Source organism: Paroedura picta, chromosome 1, assembly GCF_049243985.1.
Source record: "Paroedura picta isolate Pp20150507F chromosome 1, Ppicta_v3.0, whole genome shotgun sequence".
Classification (NCBI taxonomy): Eukaryota; Metazoa; Chordata; class Lepidosauria; order Squamata; family Gekkonidae; genus Paroedura; species Paroedura picta.
This window is the reverse complement of record NC_135369.1, coordinates 20640354-20659516: the sequence shown is the minus strand read 5'-3', so window position 1 is coordinate 20659516 and position 19163 is coordinate 20640354. Positions and strand designations below refer to the sequence as shown.

At 52.8% G+C, this 19163-nt stretch overlaps 1 long non-coding RNA gene across 2 annotated transcripts in view; it reads left to right on the top strand.

Annotated features, from left to right (window-relative positions):
- The window catches only part of LOC143831922 (uncharacterized), a 62397-nt gene that overhangs the window by 8894 nt on the left and 34340 nt on the right, over positions 1–19163 (top strand). The window contains exon 2 of one of the 2 annotated variants that reach the window (XR_013229015.1): positions 5284–5310. This is a non-coding gene — a long non-coding RNA (uncharacterized LOC143831922). Of the gene's footprint in view, positions 1–5283; positions 5311–18578; positions 18594–19163 lie in introns of those variants that run through there. The other variant, XR_013229014.1, reaches the window with a different exon arrangement.

Here is a 19163-nt window from a genome sequence, read left to right as displayed (position 1 = left end):
AGGAGGAGCGGGGAATCAAACCTGGCCTTCCAGATTAGAGGCCGCCACTCTTAGCCACTACTTTGCAGCTGGATTTTTACCATGTGAAATGGCAATGCAAAAGGGCCATGTAGTTACACAATAGATCTCCACACCCTACGCCTCCTGCATTTGCTCAGTTCTGGTCAGGCCATTTTGGACAGCGCTAATAGTTGGATGTGGTCATTCCGATCTTGGCTGCAGAGGGGCCACTGTGCTGCCCTTGTGAGAAGCCCTTTGAGAAACAATGCGGTACGGCAGGGAGAGAAAGGCCTGGGGACCCCTTCCCTCCAAAACAAATTGGGAATGAGCCCCCCCTTCACTTGATGCTCAGCCAATTTCATTTGGAGGACCAGAAGCATGCTGAGTTTGAACCAGCTACTTTGGAGAGGAGAGGGGTCTCTTCTCTTTCCAATTGTTGATTGCATAGAAAATCCCCTAAATATTCAGAAAACGTCAGGGTCTTTCTGCTGGGGGGAAAACAGGCCCCCAAGTCAGACCAGTTTCTTGTTAGCAGTGTAAATAAGTCATTGACATGCACACGCTGCATTTTAGGATTAGGGGGAAAGGATTTATTAAGGAACGGCCATGCTTGATAGTCCAGAGGAGAGAGAGAGAGAGAGAGCCTGACTACATGGCTTCCTAGCAGAGAGAGAATGAGAGAGAAGCTTCAGAGAAGAATCAGGGAATTGCCCCTAAGAGTAGCAATCTAGAGACAAGCAAGAAGTCACACTTAACAGGATAGAAAAGGTCTTGACCTCACTGGACAATCTAACAGTCTTCTCTCTGCCCCCTTCAGGTTCTTCTTATCATTTTAACTTTGTATACCAGATTACCTATTCCAGGGGTAGTCAAACTGCGCGCCTCCAGATGTCCATGGACTACAATTCCCATGAGCCCCTGCCAGCATTTGCTGGCAGGGGCTTCTGGGAATTGTAGTCCATGGACATCTGGAGGGCCGCAGTTTGACTACCCCTGACCTATTCCAACATTTCTTGCCCTCCCCATATTCTCCACCACCAGCCATGGGCTCTGAGTCCTCCTCCTATAACCCCCAGGGCAGTTGGACTCTGTTGTTGTTGTTGTTGTTCGATTTATTGCCCGCCACTCTTGGTGGGTTACATACGAAATTCAATACAATAATATAATCCCCAGTGAAACCCCATAAAATTCCATGGCTGGGGGGAGAGAAACTGGTCTGCCCACCCTCCGCTGAAAGATCTTCCAGGACCCCAGTTTCTTCCTCGGAATGTTTACCCACCCAGTCATTACCTGCCCTGAGCCAACCAGGAAGAATGAGCTATTCAAATAAAGATTATGATTATTCTTTGTTCTGCTGCTTCAGGCTAACATGGCCACCCCGGTGAATCTATCTGAGGGCAAGATACATGCTCAGTCCCCAACAGAGTTATTTGGGGGGTGGGGTGTCCCACTTACTGTCCTTATTTCTTACCAAGACTTATTTCTATATCCGTTTCACCTCACTGTATAGTAACCTTGACCTTCTCTTTGTGTGCTGGGTTTTTTGACTGCCACAGATCACTCTTTCTAGAGGGCAGGTGTGGTGTAGTGGCAAACCAGACTCATCGCTGGAAGGCCCAGGTTCAGACCCCCATGGGGGCTCACTGGGTGACCTGAGGCTAGTCGCACTCTCTCAGCCTAGCCTACCTCACAAGGTTGTTGTAAGGATAGAATGGAGAAGAGAAGAATGATGGAAGCCACCTTGGGGTTCCCCATTGGGGAGAAAAAAGGGGAATAAGTAGACTAAAATTCATTGAAAATTTACTGTTAGATAATGTAAAAACCATATAACAAACTACCACGAATTCCTTCTCAGAGTACTTCGTAGAGTAATATAAACTCAGAAGGACCCTTGCCTTCAGGAACTTGCCACCAAGTTTAACAGACGGAGAGGTGGAGAAAGAGGGGGGGTCATTTATATAGCTCCTTCTCTGCAATGGAACAGATCTCTGCCCCAAGCAGCTTGCAGTGAAACAGGCTCAATTTTGATATTTATAAACTGCTTTCCCCTGTTCCCTATTGGGAAGCTACAGCAGCTTACATTGTTGTTCCCTCCTTTGTTTTAGCTTCACAACAGCCCTGTGGGGTAGGTTAAGTTGAGAGTGCATGCCGGGCCAGGAACACCCAGCAAGCTTCCATGACACACGCACTGGCTGTGCAAAGTGGAGTCTGCCCTCCCTATCACTGTGACTTTAAGCCCGGGGTAGTCAAACTGCGGTCTTCCAGATGTCCATGGACTACAATTCCCATGGACTACAATTCCCATCCTCCAGATGTCCATGGACTATAATTTCGCTGGCAGGGGCTCCTGGGAATTGTAGTCCATGGACATCTGGAGGGCCGCAGTTTGACTACCCCTGCCTTACTGGGAAAGAAAGCAGCCCTAAGGAACTCAGTGGGCCTGTGTTGGATGATCAGGGACAGCTTCCTTCCTTAGCTGTTCTTCGTAAGAATAACATTAATAATTTATTAAATTTATATGCCTCCTCTTGCTGGCAGGTGGTCTCCAGGCGGCTCACAACAGCAATTCAGGACTGGAATGGCTTGTTGGGCTGATTGTCGCGTGTGCACGGGGTTAGAGTCGCCGATCCAGCGACTGTTGTCGAAATGTTGGCTCCGGAGCCGGCATGAGGTCGCTTCCCCCCCACCCACCCACCCCGGGATGGCGGAGAGCGATCCCCATGCGTGGCGTTTTCCCCTGCTCCTTTCCAGTCTTTTGCCAGCGCCCACCCACCCCTGGCACCCAAAGAGGTGGGGCCTGCTTGCCTTCCGGCCGCGACGTCTCTTTCCCCCCACCCAGCTCTTGCCTTGGCTCAGAGCAGCGCAAGCGAAGACGACCCCGGGGCCAGAGGAGTGACATCCCCCCCCCCCCGTCCTTTGGGAAGCAGCTCTCGGGCGGCACGCGTCGATCTCAAGCTGGATCGAGTCCGAGAGGGAGCCCAATCCGAATCCTCCCAAGGGAGGGAGCGGCCGGCCTGCGGGGCAGGTTCTGCGCTCTCGCCGCTTTCCGGAGCGCTTGGCCGGGACGAGCGGCTCGTCTCCTGCGGCTGGCTGGGAACACCCCCCCCCGCCACCGCCCCTTCCTCCCCGCTCTTCTGGCCTGGCCGCCAGCCCCGCGCGGGGTTGCCGGCCAAGGGCCAAGGAAGGTCCCCCAGTGGGCTCGGGAGGATAGGACCCGCGTCCAGCAGTCGCCCTCCCTCGGAGCCCACCCACGCGCAAGCCTAGCCCTTGAAGAACTTTGGAGGAGAGACAAAATAGCGGCGTCAACAGCCACGTGGCCCGAAGGGTCCCCTTTTAGGCAGGAAAGAGGCGGCGGGCCCTTGCCGTCCAAAGAACAAACCCCTTTGAGAAATCCAGCGCCAAATCCCTGCCGCTCGGGGGATCGCGCCCACCTTGCCCAAACAAGCGGGAAACCGAGGCGGGGGTCTCCGGATCGCTCGCAGTCTCTGCCCCCCACCCCACCTCACTCCGCCCCTTTCCCGAATTCCTTGGGAAGGAGCCTCCTTGTCCCTGAACTGGGGAGAGCTGTCCATGGTAGCCACGTTCGGGATCGCTCCAGCCGAGCTCCGGGCCTCTCCCCTCTGCGGCTGGCCCTCGGAAGAGGCCGGGGGTGGGAAGGGCCAGACAGTCCCCGCCGGCTTAGGGCTCCCCCCGCTGGGTTGGCAAGGCGGGAGACGCACCCCGGTGGTTTGCCAGGGCCTGCCTCTGCGCCGCCCCCCATCCCCAACGCCCACCCTCCCCAGCGGCCCAGACGCGGAGAGGACCCGACTAGCCCGGGCTGCTCAGGCTGGGTGACGCCCTTCGGACGGAGACGATCCTGTTCCGCGCAGGAAAACGCAGCCGCGTGGCAAGCGCCTTCTCCAAGGCGCGCAGAATGGGCAGCGTATTGTGAGTTTATTTATACATGAAACGCATCAACGCAATAACACCACCGCAGGCTTTTCAATGCACACCGAGGACGCGGAAAGGCAGCGCGAAGAGGCCGATCTCTTTCCCCCTCCCTGGGGGGACCCTCATTTTAAGGAGCCTGTAAGGCAGGGGCAGTCAAACTGCGGCCCTCCAGATGTCCATGGACTACAATTCCCATGAGCCCCTGCCAGCATTCGCTGGCAGGGGCTCATGGGAATTGTAGTCCATGGACATCTGGAGGGCCGCAGTGTTCTGAGTCCTGATTCAGACCCCCAAAATCTGTAAAAGGGCAGGACTCCAGAGGAGGAGATCCCTTCGGCTCTCGACGACATTTTCTCTGCGTTAAGATCCTAGTCTTGGAATCGGGGCCCCTTTGGTGGACTTGGCGAAGCGTAGGGGTCCTCTTTCTCTTCTAGTTTGTCAGATGCGGGTGGGGGTGTTTGGTAAAGGACTGATTTCGGATTTGGGTGATCTTTTGAGGTTTCGCCTTTGCTTCCCCGAGCGCCGATCTCTGTTTCCCAGTTTCGTCGTTGAGAAAATTGGGCGAGGGGAGTTAAAGAGGACTCAGTGGTTGTTTGTATTTGGGAGGGAGGGGTTTCTATGTCGAACATAGAGTACCATAATGCTAAGGCAGTGGAATGGCTTGAGCATGGCATTAAATCGAACTGTATAATGGTTTTAAAAAAAACAGGCACCTAGTGCTTGTCAGTCTCCTTGCTGCCTTTGAATTCATTGGCCAGGAGGCCTGAGAGGCGGGTCTGCCTTTGCTTCTTGCTGGCCACTGGGGAAGAATTCTGCCTCCACGCTTTCCCTTTTACCTCGGCAAATAAAAGGGACTAGAGATATTCAAGGAAGGCTGTGGAAGGGCTCTTTGCAACCAGGATCTTTGTTAAGTCCAGGGGGGAAAGGACCCTGCACTAGATAACCCCCAAGCCAGTTGAACTTGGAAGTTAAGCAGCATCGGCCCTCGTTAGTGTTTGGATGGGAGACCAAGGCCAGAAGGCCAGAGTCGCTAGGCAGAGGCAGCCAATGGCAAACCGCCCCTGACCGTCTCTTGCCTTGAAAACCCCAGGGTCGCCTTAAGTCAGTTCTGACTGGGGGGGATGGGACAACAGCACTAGATGAATACTGTATTTTAAAAATTAGGTATGTTTAGAAAAAAGTGAAAACACTGCTTCAGTGCCAGGAGAGGAAGGATCCAATAAAATTTATTTGTTCCCAATTAAAGTCCCATTATGTGCAGTGGGGCTAACTGCCAGCTACAGAACCTCCAAGGCCAGTGCAGGTTACCTTACAATGTGTCTCATCCGTCTTCTTCTGTCTTTTCTTTTACAGAATCCATCTGGTGCCAAAGGAATTCAGGTATTGTGCACTCTTATTTTTCTCCCGGGTCCTAGTTCTGGCGGGTATATATGTCTGTTTTTTTTGGGTGGGGGGTTCAAATGGAGGATGAGACTGGGCTGTGGGTGTGGGAAGAGTTGGTAACAAGAGAAAAATCCGGAGTGATTGCTCCGCTCCAGGCACTCCATTTACCCCCCCCCCCGCCCCCTTCTCACACAGCATATTAGAATCTAGTCCCGGATGTTCAAAGGTGAGCTTGGGAACTGGGGGGGGGGGGGCGGTCTGTTTCCCCAAGCTCCAGTCCAATCAGGTTTGCGGGGAAGTTTCTTAGAAATCAAGGCACGAATAGTTAGACTGAGGTAATTGCTGGTTCCTTTTAAAATGTAATTGCTGGTTCTTTTTTTAAAAACCCTACCCCTTTAAGGGGGCGGGGCACTGCTGCTGGGCAGTGATATAATTTTGCTTTTGAACTATCACGTGGTGTGTTGATTCCGAGGAGAAGCCAGGTTTGTTGCTTGCTGGAAAACGGGGGGCTGGGGGCGCCAGGAAAATGGTACTATTTTATAGTCTGGTGGAAGCTTTCCTGGTAAGGCGCCTCTGAAGAGCTGAGTTCTAATTCAGTTCAGTTTACGCTGGAATAAAATGTCCATATTGAAACTGACATGAAGGCAGTATAAAAATCTAATCAAGCAACCAATCAAAAATCGATCAGTAAGATGCAATAAGGTGCAACCGACCATTAGGGAGCAATAAACGTTCAAGGCTACATCCGCTGCCTTTTTACCTACCTCTGTCTTGGGGGGGGGGGGGACTCGCGTTTGAAGGATATTAAAGGTAAAGGGGTGGTTTGCCAGTGCCTTCCCCAGTCATTACCATTTACCCCCCAGCAAGCTGGGTACTCATTTTACCGACCTGGGAAGGATGGAAGGCTGAGTCAACCTTGAGCTGGCTGCTGGGATTGAACTCCCAGCCTCATGGGCAGAGCTTTCAGACTGCATGTCTGCTGCCTTACCACTCTGAGCCACAAGAGGCTCTTGAAGGATATTAAGCATTGGTAAAGGGTTAATATCCAGAAATACTACATACTTAGAGGTAAAGGTAAGGTTCCTATTCTAATCTAAATAGCTGGATGGAGAGAGATGCATCTCCCTTCCATCATGTTGAAGGCCTGAGAGATCGAGGAGAAGAGAAAGAAGACTGGGGAAAACAGCAAATTACCCTCTAGGGACAGGCCAGTGAGATCAAAGGTGAGCTGTCAGTGTTCCTCTCTATCTCACTAACTCTATGGTAAGAAATAGATTCAAATGAGTAGCCGTGTCGGTCTGAAGTAGCACAATAAAATTAGAGTCCAGTAGCACCTTTAAGACCAACAAAGATTTATTCAAGGCATGAGCTTTCGACTCAAAAGCTCACACCTTGAATAAATCTTTGTTGGTCTTAAAGGTACTTCTGGACTCTGATTCTATGGTATTGTACTACTTCAGACCAACATGGCTACCCATTTGAATCTATGGCAAGAGAGTTCTTGTTTACAGCCCCACAAGTCAGGAGACATCCCACAGAGAGCTGCTTTCCAGCACCTTTAAGAAACCTTAAAAAGTTAACAGCATCTTATTCCAGCGCAGCATTTTTTCTCCAGATGTTGAGGTGGAAATGCTATCATTTTTATCATACCTCTTGCATAAAATGTCTGCCACAGAAAACCCACTTTTTGCATCTGCGGAATTGGGGAGGGGGGTTCTTCCGGGATATATGAGAGATAGAGAAAGAGAGAGAGGAGCCCCAATTTAATCCCCCAGCACACACAACCCCCCCCCCCAAGATGGCCATCGTGCGCCTACTTAAAAGCCAAACCGACTGAAATCCGTGATACTGTGTTTAGGAGAATCTGTTCTTCCACACACCCGCTTGGGTTAAGAGAAAGCAGCGCATGCGTGGTAGTTTTCCGTGAAACCAACTCTTGCGTAACACTCACGTAATGCTGATCTCTTCTCTTGATTGTTTTTTTTTTTGGGGGGGGGGGAGTCATTCGTTCTTGATCCGGCTTCCGAAGTAATCACGGGCACTCTGTTTCAGTCTGCTCAGTCCCGCTCCTAGGAATATTTATTCCGAATTAAACTCCAGTAAGTGACTTCCTCTTACGCTGTGCGTTCTATAGCCGAAGCTAAAGTTCTAGGGCGTCTATCAGACACCAGGGGGGGGGGGCTGTTTGCTTTGATCCCTCGTCCTCGTGGTCCACTTCAGAGTAAGCGTGTTTCCGCATTCGCCGGAGGGCCACAGCCATCCGTTGGGGAATGAACTGAAAGGGCAAGATCCGTATCTGATACCATTATCGCAATGGACAATGGAAGTAGATTAAGCAGAACTGGGTGTCATTACGCCGTTTAAGATAACCGAAGACGTGAAACACAACAAAAGGGGCTTGGAATCGGAGCGCAGATAGCTTTTAAATGCAAGGACTTCGAGTTAATAGGGGAGGTGCACAGAGCCGATTATTAATATTATTAATATTGCATTATTAATATTGCATAACTATTTTCAAAAAATAATTTCCCTGCTATTCGTATTCCCAAGAAAGGGGGGGGGGGGTTTACATTCTCCCTGAACTCCGAAGAATAGGAGGTTTTTTAACATTTACTCTCAAGTAGATCTTATTGAATCCGATTGGACTCGCTTGCCTAGAAACGGCGTCGCCCCCTCCAGCAAGCGCCGTCAAGGCGACTCGGTAGAGATGGTCAGAGGTGTTTTGCCGCTGCCTGCCTTCGGGTCACGACCTTGAACTTCCTTGCGGTCTCCCGTCCCAATCCTGACCAGGGACGACCTTGCTTAGTTTTCGAGATCGGGCTATCCAGGTAAGATGTTTTCTAGGACCCCCAATCCCACCAGTCTCGATAAATGTGCTTCCTAGAATTGTAATAAATGAAAGTGAGTTCCCGGTAGGCGTGATGTGCCTGTAGTTCTCGTCCCCCCTCCCCCTATAAACTCTGTCAGGGTCAAAAATTAGAGGAGAAACTGCAGAGAGGAGCCGAGGCGTGTCAATTTCCCAGGATTGTGTCAATTTCATCAATTTCTCCGGCGCTCCAGCGCCTCCAGGCGCTGACAAGTTTCTTACAAACTCCTTCACTTTTCCCGTCTCTTAGCAAAAACACAGGACATTTGGGTTTGGCTTCCAGGATTTCTGGCCAACCTGTTTCATTTCGGGAGGTTTCTCCGGCATCCCTCGTCTGAGACATTGCCTCGCTTTGCGCTCCTTCCTATTATTTTGTTGGTTATTCATTAAAATAATCATCTCCCGCCTTTCCTCATGGCTCAAGGCGGCTTACAAATCATTACTTTAAAAAAATAAGAATCATAGAGTTGCAAGAGGCCATACAGGCCATCTAGCCAAACCCCCTGCTCGTCGCAGGATCCTCCTAAAGGATCCAGGATAATCACAATTTAAAACAAAACAAATTAACCCCCTACCCAGATTTGCGCTCTTCTGGTTACTCTGCTCTCCTCGACCCTCCCTCCCCGCGCTATTTTTATTAGTAACACATCAAAAGCTACCCAAATAGACACCTTTTTGTATATGCTGTTCGTTTGCGATGCCAATGAGATTTCCAGGAGAATACTGGTCGTTTTTATTGATTTATCGGACGGCGTGTGCCTGCTATAGCCAGGCAAGAGCCATTTCGAGGCGGTTTTGGCCCTGTCCTGCCTCCGCACCCCCTCCCTTGGAGGTCGCTTCCGAGATCCGTTGGGATCGGGGCTTGGGCTACCCAGCAGGTCCATCCGAGGCAGAAGCTTTGGAGAATCAAAGCAGAGCAACAGGGTTACCCACCTGAAACTATTTGGCGACGAATGTCATTATTTTTATTAGTAGCGTCATTCTTACTATTCAGGGAGAAGCAACGCAGATCCGCCACCGAAAAGGGTGCGGTTCTCGGGAGGTCGTCCTCCAGTTGCTTTGGAACTGGAAACGCGTCGATTTCCTGGAAAATGTATTGGGATTATTTCTACGTTTAAAATGCATAAATAAAAAAAATGAAAGGGGGGAGGGAGGATAAAGGTATCGTTTAGGAATCCCCCCACCACAACCCCCCCAACCACAACCCCACCCCAGCTCTGGGAGGCAAGCCCTCCTCGCATCCGCTCTCTCCTCCTCCTCCTCCTCCTCCTCCTCCTCCTCCTCCTCCGTCTCACTCACACGGAAGGCGGGCTGGGTCCCCAAGAGCAGCCAAGCGGCTTGTTTTCCGGCGACAGGAACAAGCTCATTACAAAGAGTTCCCCCTTCCAGCCGAGCCAAGGTCCTTATCGCTGTGCATTTTATGGAGTTGTTTACAGCGGGGAAGCACTAAATAAAACCTCCGCTTTCGGTGGCTTCCAAGAGGGGGGGGGGAGGAAACCTCCTCTCATTCTCCTCCAGTATAGGCGCCCTGCACAAGACGAGGATTCTGGGGCTTTTGCCAGCTCCCATTTGAAAATAAAACACACCAGCCAAAAATGGGCAAAGGATGCCAGGTGGGAAAGGAGGGGGGGAGGAAGTTCTCAAAGGATTTTTTTTTAATACAGTTATAATCCTTCCTGATCTACCAAAAAGCCAGTGTTGTGTAGTGGTTACAGCAGGGGTTGTCCAACTGCGGCCCTCCAGATGTCCGTGGACTACAATTCCCATGAGCCCTTGCCATCTGGCAGGGGCTCATGGGAATTGTAGTCCATGGACATCTAGAGGGCCGCAGTTTGACTACTCTTGGGTTAGAGGGTCAGAATAGAATCTGGGAGACCTGGATTCAAATCTCTGCTGTGTTCTGAAAGCTTGCTGGTTGACCTTGGGCCTGCAAGAACTTAAGCAGAGCCCTGCTGGATCAGGCCAGAGGTCCATCTAGTCCAGCATCCTGTCTCACACAGCAGTCAAGAGGGCACAGAGGCAGAGGCCTTCCCCTGATATTACCTCCTGACTCTGGGATTCAGAGGTTGATTGCTTCTATGTTTGGAGGCTCTCCTCAGCCACCACAGCTAGAAGACTTATCCTCTATGAATCTACACACACCCCCCCCCTTTTAAAGCTGTTTATTCCTGTGGCCACCACTACATCCTCTGACAGCACAGGCCACATTTGAATGTGTAAAGAAGTAGCATGCTTGCCTCAGCCTAACCTACCTCACAGGGTTGTTGTCAGGATAAAATGGAGAAGAGGGGATCAATGTCAGTTTGGGTTCCCAGGTGTAAATGAACAGGTGAGGCTGGGATTAGGCATGCCAGTATGTGTGCGAGGAGCATGCATGTGTGGTGGAGACTCACATCTTGATTTTTTTAAAGGTCTTTTATTGAATAGGCTCAAGATAATAAAAAACAAAAATTAGTGCACTCTAAAAAATCTGGGTTGCGAATACTTTTAAAGCATCTCATTCATTTGGCAAAAATTGGCAAACCATGACATCTGCCTTGAGCCTCATCCAGAAAAGCAGGCAATAGATTAAAGAACACATAAATAAATGCAGTTTTTAAAAAATATACCTCGATAATGGTGAGGGTGAAACTAAGCAGGCCTGCTGAGAGTCATTGGGCTGCCCACAAAGGAATATTCTCTTATGCAGTTAGAACAATGCAGGTGAGATGTTTGGATGAAAACAGGTGGGCTGCTACCACCTTAAGAGAGACTCTCAGGTCCTTGGTCAGGGAGCAGATAAGAATTAGGTGACCAGATTTTAACATTGGTAAAGTGAGACACCACTGACGGGGGGGGGGGGGTCTTGATTAAAAATCTGGTCAATATGGAGCAACAAAAAGTTTCATAGAACGCAAAAAGAGTATTGTAATATATATATATATATATATATATATATATATATATATATATATATATATATATATATATATATATATATATTTAAATTTCAACATAAGTACAATTTGCCAGGTACCCCCAGATGTCCCTCCAAAAGCGGGACAATCTGGTCACCTTAGACAAGAACCACCATCTATATCACCATGATGGTTGGAAGGGGTGAAATTTAGGGAACAAATAATGACTGCATTTTATAGAATCATAGAATCATAGAGTTGGAAGGGGCCATACAGGCCATCCAGTCCAACCCCCTGCTCAACACAGGATCAGTCCAAAGCATCCTAAAGCATCCAAGATAAGTGTATATCCAACCTTTGCTTGAAGACTGCCAGTGAGGGGGAGCTCACCACCTCCTTAGGCAGCCTATTCCACTGCTGAACTACTCTGACTGTGAAAAACTTTCTCCTGATATCTAGCCTATATCGTTGTATTTGTAGTTTAAACCCATTACTGCGTGTCCTCTCCTCTGCAGCCAACAGAAACAACATCCTGCCCTCCTGCAAGTGACAACCTTTCAAATACTTAAAGAAGGCTATCATGTCCCCTCTCAACCTCCTTTTCTCCAGGCTGAACATTCCCAAGTCCCTCAACCTATCTTCACAGGGCTTGGTCCCTTGGCCCCAGATCATCTTCGTCGCTCTCCTCTATACCCTTTCAGTTGTCTTCCAATGTCCCTGGAAGACAGAACTGGAAGAATGAGACCCACCCTGCTGGAGCAGAATTAATTGGAACAAGGCAGGCAGCATAACTTTTAGGGCCCTACACACCAGAGTAAATAGATTATATTTGGTTCCTTAAAACCATTAGATGACTAGTTGGGGGATGCTGCACAAGAAGGAGCCACCACCAAGAAGGTCCTGTGCTCCATTGGCTCCATTAGCTGGCTCTCCTACTTTTGGAGGAGAGAATAACCAGGCTGGGACCCAAACCATAACCCATCTTTACTGTTGGGTAAGCACTGAAGGTTAATTTTGTTTTGTGCCTTTGGTATGTGTTCATGTACATGCACTAGGATCATGCAGCTGTTCCACTGCTTGAATTCAGATAATCGATTGATTACTCGGCAAGCACCTGAATGGGTGATTGGCTTCTTGGTTTATAATCTATACATGATAATGCAAACCAGGCATAAGCAGATAACCATGGAGCCCAGTATATATTTCATCAGATCCTGCAAGCTAAGCAGGCTCCCCTCCCCCCTAGTATTTGGATTGGAAACTGCCCTCTCCCCAAAACTCATTGACAGACAATGGCAAAATATGAAGTCTCTTGCATTGAAAACCCGGCAGGGTCACAGAAGAAAGAAAGGGGGGGGGGGATGGACAGGCAGAGAGAGAGAGAGAGAATGGGGAATAGAATAATCTAAACAGCACAAGGAAACCAGCCCTGTACAAAATCCTCTGGAGACTATCCAGAAAGAGCATATCAGCAATTTAAATGGGCAAAGGTCTCCCTTGGCCAGCAGAAGGTTAGGACTGAAAGAGAGACTGAAAGAGGAATAGGCTGCGTAAGGAGGTGGTGAGCTCCCCCTCACTGGCAGTCTTCAAGCAAAGGTTGGATACACACTTTTCTTGGATGTTTTAGGATGCTTAGGGCTGATCCTGTGTAGAGCAGGGGGTTGGACTAGATGGCCTGTATGGCCCCTTCCAACTGTATGATTCTATGATTCTATGATTCTATGAAACAAGCCTGGCCGGAGCTTGGGGCCAAAGGCAGAATGTTCCCTGCAAAGTCAGCCATCTTTTTATTTTTCTTATCAAGGTGGTCCTGCAGAGTAGGACCTGTTATCTGAAATGGGGGGAAGCTCCTCTCTTTTTCCCTTGAAAGGAGAAATTGGGAAGGGAGGTGATGTGTGACTTCCATGGGGTTCTAGCTCTAACTTGCCTTTACAGATCTTATGACTCACCATAAGTCCTTTGCTCCAGAGCCCTTGAACGCCTGAGGCCAAAGATGCATCTGTGGGGTTGTGCTTAAGAGTGGTGGCTTCTAATCTGGAGGGCCAGGTTTGATTCCCCACTCCTCCTCTACATGTGGCCCGATGGGTGCCCTTAGACGTGCTCTCACAGAGCAGTTCTGCCTGAGCTCTCTCAGCCCCACCTCCTCAAAGAGTGTTTGGGGGGCATCGTTTCCACCGGGGAGACTGGAAGAGCAGAGGAGGGGGGCAGGGGTCAGTTTCAATCCAGCCTCCCCCCCCCCCGCCCGCCCCCTGCTTCTTCTCTTGCTGGTGCCTTCCATGCGGTGCCCTCCAGTTGCTTCTGTCTGAGGGTGACCCCCGGGGATCTTCTGGTCCGCCACCCTGCTAAGATCCCACAAGCGGGGAGCCGAGGGCTCCCCCTTCTCAGGACTGGGGGTCTTCCTCGTATCCTGCCGCCTTCCCCTTCCCCCTGCGTGGTCGTTGTCCAAGTGCTGAGCCTCGGCTGGGGCGCGTTCGCTCCCTGGGAGAGCCGGGGCTTTTCTTGGGCTGGAACCCACCGATGCATCCAGTGCACCCCCTTTCAAAGGAAGCAACTCTTCCACACCCGCCCAGCTTTCCTAAGGGAGGGGGACGACCCCCAGAGCACGAGTCAGCCAGGCCTTGGTTGCCCGCAGCCCACCTGGAGGAGTCCTTGGCAGGCCAAAACAGGACCCCTCCCACACAACGCCTTTCCCTCTGGACGGCAGGCCTGCTTCGCCTGGACATCGCGGCCGGGAACCTCTCCTCCTCCTCCCCCTGTCCGTACCTTCATGCTCTCGGCTATCCGGACCGTTTTGGGGGGTTTGGTTGGGTGGCGAGGCCGCTCTCCAGTGCCTCAGTCCAACCACCAGGTGGGCACCGGGACCCCAAAAGGGTGGTGCTGGTTTTGGGGTTACAGGAAGCCAATAATTGTTGTCGTTATTCTTAATTATAATTATGTTATTTTTATTTTATTTATTTATTTCAACGTGGTGAAGGGGGTTAAAGCCAGCTTGGCGTAATGGTTCAGAGCTGAGGCCTGTACTTGCCCACTCCTCCACATGCAACCAGCTGGGTATTCTCGGGCCAGTCACAGTTCTCTTAGAGCTTGTTCTCACAGAGCAGTTCTGTCAGGGCTCTCAGCCTCACCTACCTCACGTGGGGGGGGCATTTGTGGGGAGAGGAAGGGAAGGTGACTGTAGCTGCTTTGAGATTCCTTCTGGAGTAGAAAAACCAACCTTCCTTCTTCTGTTCAGGCCCTTGTTGGTGCCTGGAATGGGATCTGTAAGGTTTCCCCTTGTTCAGATCTGGCACACTTCTGGAATGAGCCCAGTTGGGTAGCGAGGGAGATGGTAGGGCCGAGCTTAGGGACGCCTCCTCCACGGCCTCAGACCTGCCAGCCAGGTAAACCGAGAGGTTGTGGCGAGAGGGGAGGCCGGGGCTTTCTGCCAAGCCCCCCCACCCCATCCCCACCCCCATACTACATTTCGGGAGGAACGGAGAGAACGTGTTTCTATGATCTGCTCTTCACTTCCCACGGAGAGACACCCCGTTCACAAAGTGAATAAACCCGAAGAAATTGGGCCTGAAAACTGGGGCGGGGGGTGGGGGGGGCGGTTAAATGACTTGGATTTTGTCCGGATTAAAACCAACCGGCTCATGGCCACCCGGTGGAGTTGAGATTGGTTTAAATATGCACAGGATCAGGGCCCCCGCTTCCATTTCTATGCGATCGTGTAGCTCGATCGCAGGCATTTTTACTCGGAAGTAGATCTCCTTCGTCGCCAGCCTAGGCCGGGTTGCTCCATCACGAAATTCCTTCAAATCGATGGGCTTAGTCTGGAGTCACTGCAGATTGCCCTCCTCGAGGTCACTACGTCCAGGCAAGCGCCTCTGGGATTGTTCGGGAGTAATTCAGTGGAAATGTGCCGAGGAAGCGAAACGTTGCGGTTTTGATTTTGTTTAATGTAAGAAATGGCGTTTAAATTTCGTAATGTACAAAGAACAGCAGCGAATACAATGTTGATGAGAAGAGACGGGATATTTTTAGATAAAATAGGTGTATTATGTGGCCTGTGAAATCCCCTGCAATGTCATTTCTTTGTGAAAACTCCCCTTGCATTGGTTTGGTAGACGGACGGGTGCATGTCCTTTCTGTCCGAGGGACGGCTCTGGGTGGCTTTAACCCGACCGGTGGCCGGAGGAAGATCTCTTTCCCGGGCAAAACTGACCGGCAAGGGAGCCAAAAGCGTCACTTGACCGACCCCCGGGAATTTCCCCCGAGCCCCGGCCCGGGCCGAAGAGGCGGCTGGGGACTGAACCAGCCCTTCTTTCCGCCTGTTCCAGCGGCCAAAGCACGCGGAAGGGGCTTTCTCCAGCGCCTGCCGAATGGGGACCGGGATCGACGCCCTGTCCGGTTGGAGCCCGGATCAGAGCTGCGGGTCTCCGGCGAATAGCTTTTCAGTGTGTGTGTGTGTGTTTTTAATACTTACTCGGGAGTAAGTCTCTTGACGGTCGCTCTGAATGCGTTGTGGATTCTTGGTAGGGTTTCTATTCAGAAAATGAAGGCAGCACCCGGGAGGGAGAGAGGGAAGGAAGGAAGGAAGGAAGGAAGGAAGGAAGGAAGGAAGGAAGGAAGGAAGGAAGGAAGGAAGGAAGGAAGGAAGGAAGGAAGGAAATCTGGACGTCTTACGGAAGTGCAAAGAGGGGAATGAGTCGTTTCCTAAATGGCTGAAAAGCGGCCTTGTTCGGGCCGCATCACGAGGTTGTGATGTCTAAGCCCCTCCAAACAGGCGCTCCCCTTGACCTGCGCACCACCCTGCCGTCCTGCAGGTGTCGGGAGCTCCTTAAGGACGATCCAGGGATGGGGGAGACACTCCTCTGCCCACCGAACCCAGAAGACGCGGGCTGGACCCGGGACAGATCCGGATGCCAGGCTCGATGCGTTTCTCTAGCATCCACCCCCTCCCCCCACCCAGGCCTCCTACCAACAGGGGGGGTGTCATATGGGGGGGGGTCCAGTGTCCTCAAGTCGCTGCCCTGGAGGGTTTTCGACGGACAGAGGCGTCCAGAGGCGCTTCGCGGTCGCCTGCCTCCTCCTCTCGTCGGTGGTATTCATTATTTGGGGGGGGTCGACCCCGCGAGGCTTCCCAGATCTGATCAGGCGGGGAGATCTTGGGCAGGGCAGCCGCATTCTCAGGCCTCCCGCGGGCCGGGCTGGGCTTCGTTGGCGCTGCAGGGCCCTTTCCCCTGGGTCCACCGACACCCCGCCTCACCAGGCCGGGAAAGCGGGTTGTCGCCAGCTCGAAAACGACCCAGGCCCTCTCCTCGGCCCTCACCCTGCCAAGAAGCCAGGGCAGCGACTGGGGTGGAAGAAGCGAAGCAAGCCTCAGTCCCCGTGGAAGGTGGGAGATTTTCGAGGACAGCGGACGCCAGTCGCCTAGCCTCGGTGTCTGTTTTTGGCGGCCCCCAGGCAGAAGAGCCGAAATCTCAGACGCGTCCCCCGCCCGCCCTCGAAATGCCAGAAAGGCCCCGTGTGGCAAGCGCCGCGTCCACGTGTCCAGCGCATCACAGAAGCGCCGCTGCCGCTGTCTCCTTTTGTCCCTCCTCAGACAAGGGGGGCTGGGGGTTGCAGAGGGGGTGGGGGGCGTTTAGTGCAAGCCCCCCCCCGGGCCATTCCACCTTCCCTCCCTCCCCACCCCCCGGCCCTGCCAAGCGAGAAGAAGACTCCCTTCCATCGTGTCCTCCTAGACGGCGTTGGACGCGGGACTCGGGGCAGGAGGCCTTCCGCGAGCTCAGCCGCCTCGACTGACTCAGAGGCCGGCTCAACAAGGCCCGGGCGCGGTCTGCTGGGGCTGGCAGCGGCTCTCCCGAGCGCCTACTGGGTCCTCTTAGTTGGAGAGGCTGGCGGGGACCGGGCCTGGGGCCGTCTCGGTGCCCCGGAACCCTCCACACACACACACACACACACACACACACACACACACACACACACTTGCTGCGTGTTTCAGGAGCCTCCGGCCTCCCCATTTCCTGGGGGTTCGTTCATCCAGCAAAGAGAACAGTTCGATTCGAGACCAAGGAGAGCTTTAGGGGGTCCGCCTTATAGGATCGAATCTCCCTTCTTCAGATACCAGCAGAAGAAAGAAGGGAGAACTGGAAACTTTCTTCAGTCGAGAGAAGAGACTTATAGGGCGACCTCGCCGTTTTGGGGGGAGGCGATGGGGAGTAATGCATGCCAACCTCCAGGTGGCACCTGGAGACCTCCCACCATGACAATGGATCATCGGGTGACCAAGATCAGTTCCCCTGGAGAAGGGGGCTGCCTAAGAAGGTGGGGCTCATGGCGTTAGACCCTCCTGAGGTTCCCCCCCTCCCCGAGCCCTGCCCTCCGCAGGACCCCCCACCCAAATCGCCAGGTCCTTCTAGCCCTCGAGCGGGCAACCCTGACGCTCAGCTTTTCCCCGCCGGCCTGCCAGGCTCCACCAGGCTCCTCGGCGTTCGCTGTTCCTCTGGAGCCACCGCACATTTCGCAGTATAAACGCCTTTTACGTTTGTTTTGGATGTCGGGAGAGACGGTTTAGAAATATTGGTATTATTAATAATAATCAAACACGCACACAATAGGGGGAAGAGGGGAGAAGACGCGCAGCTCCATGTCGTGCGAGTTTCCTCGGAAATAATACCCAAGACCTTTGGGAAAAATTACTCACAGCTAACTGTGCAAGGGATCGCAAGCCCTTTCTGTTTCGAGAAAGAAAACGGTGTGCGCGTGCGGGGGTTAGGGGGGGGAATAGCTGCTCAAATGCCCTTTGACTTCCATGCTTGGGCCTGCTGGATCCTATCTTCCCCCACCCCACCCCCTTTCCCGTCCTGCCTTTGCCTGATGCTTGGCCAGTTGTTCTAAAGGAGGCCAGCAGCGAAGCCGCAACGGCGCGTCCGGAGCGGAGGGCGGCACGCGCGCGGGCGCGTGTAGGCATGCTCGCGTGCGCGCGCGCGCCCGCACCGCTCCCCGGGCCTCCTCCGGCGCCTCGTCGGGGCCTCTGATCCATTGATGAACGGCTGGGGGAGCTGCGGAGAGAGCGCGCGCGAGCGAGAGAAAGAAAGAAAGAAATCAGGGCAGGTGACGTCAGCCCGCCGGCAGCCAATGGCAGGCGCGCGAGCGTGAAAGGATGAATGGATGGGCTTTTACGGCTCTCGCTCGCCCGGCGTCGTCGCTGCTCAATCCCAGGGCTGCGGGCGCCGCGGCCGGCAGGGAGAGGCGAGACCCCGATACGGCGGGCTCCGGGTGGGCGGCTTCTTGCCCGCTCGCTTCGGGTTCCCTCTGGCCCTTTCCTTCTCGCCTTCCGTTCGCTTCTTGCAATAGGGTCTTTCTCGGCCGGCGGGGAAATAAAGAGGAGGGGGGGCATGTGTGTATTTGGGGGTGTCTCTCCAGATGCGGGAGGACGGAGCTCGGCGGCAGAGGCGAAGCGGCGTCCGCGATCCTATTCGGGCACAGCTGGTCTCCCCCCCCCTCCCCCTTTGCTCTTTCCCTCTCTTCATGTAAGTCTTGCTTTCTTTTTTGGAGGGAGGGTGTCTGTGTGGGGGTGTCTTGGGGGAAGTAGAGACCGGGGGGGGGTCTATGAAAACGGGGGGGCCTGAAAGGTCAGGTAAGAGCTTCTACACCTCCCCGCCCGCCCCAATCTCGGCTCGCCTTGGAAGCGTCGTCGGTGGGTCGGTGTCGGAGGCGGCGATGGAGCGCTGGTTCTCCTACGGGCTGACGCTGGGCTTGGGCTTCGGATTCCTGTGCGGGGTGGCCCTGCTGGCTGCTTTGGGGAGGAATCCCCCCCCTCCCCCATCTCATAGGCCCGATCTGCGGGGGGATCTATTTTTGAGAGGATTTCAAAAATCATGTCCTTGGCCGGCTGGCTGCAAAGGGGTGGCGGCCGCCCTGCGAGGCTATCTTCGCGGAAGGGAAGAAACCCCCGGGTAGACCAACCCTTTTCAAGACCAACCCTTTTCGTTTCGCTCTCTGGAGCGGGGCCGGTTTGTTGGCAAAACTTTGCCTGGGGTTTGGGGCCAGGATCTTCTGCGGGGCTCCTGACAGCCCTTGCTTACCATTGGGGGCCCTGT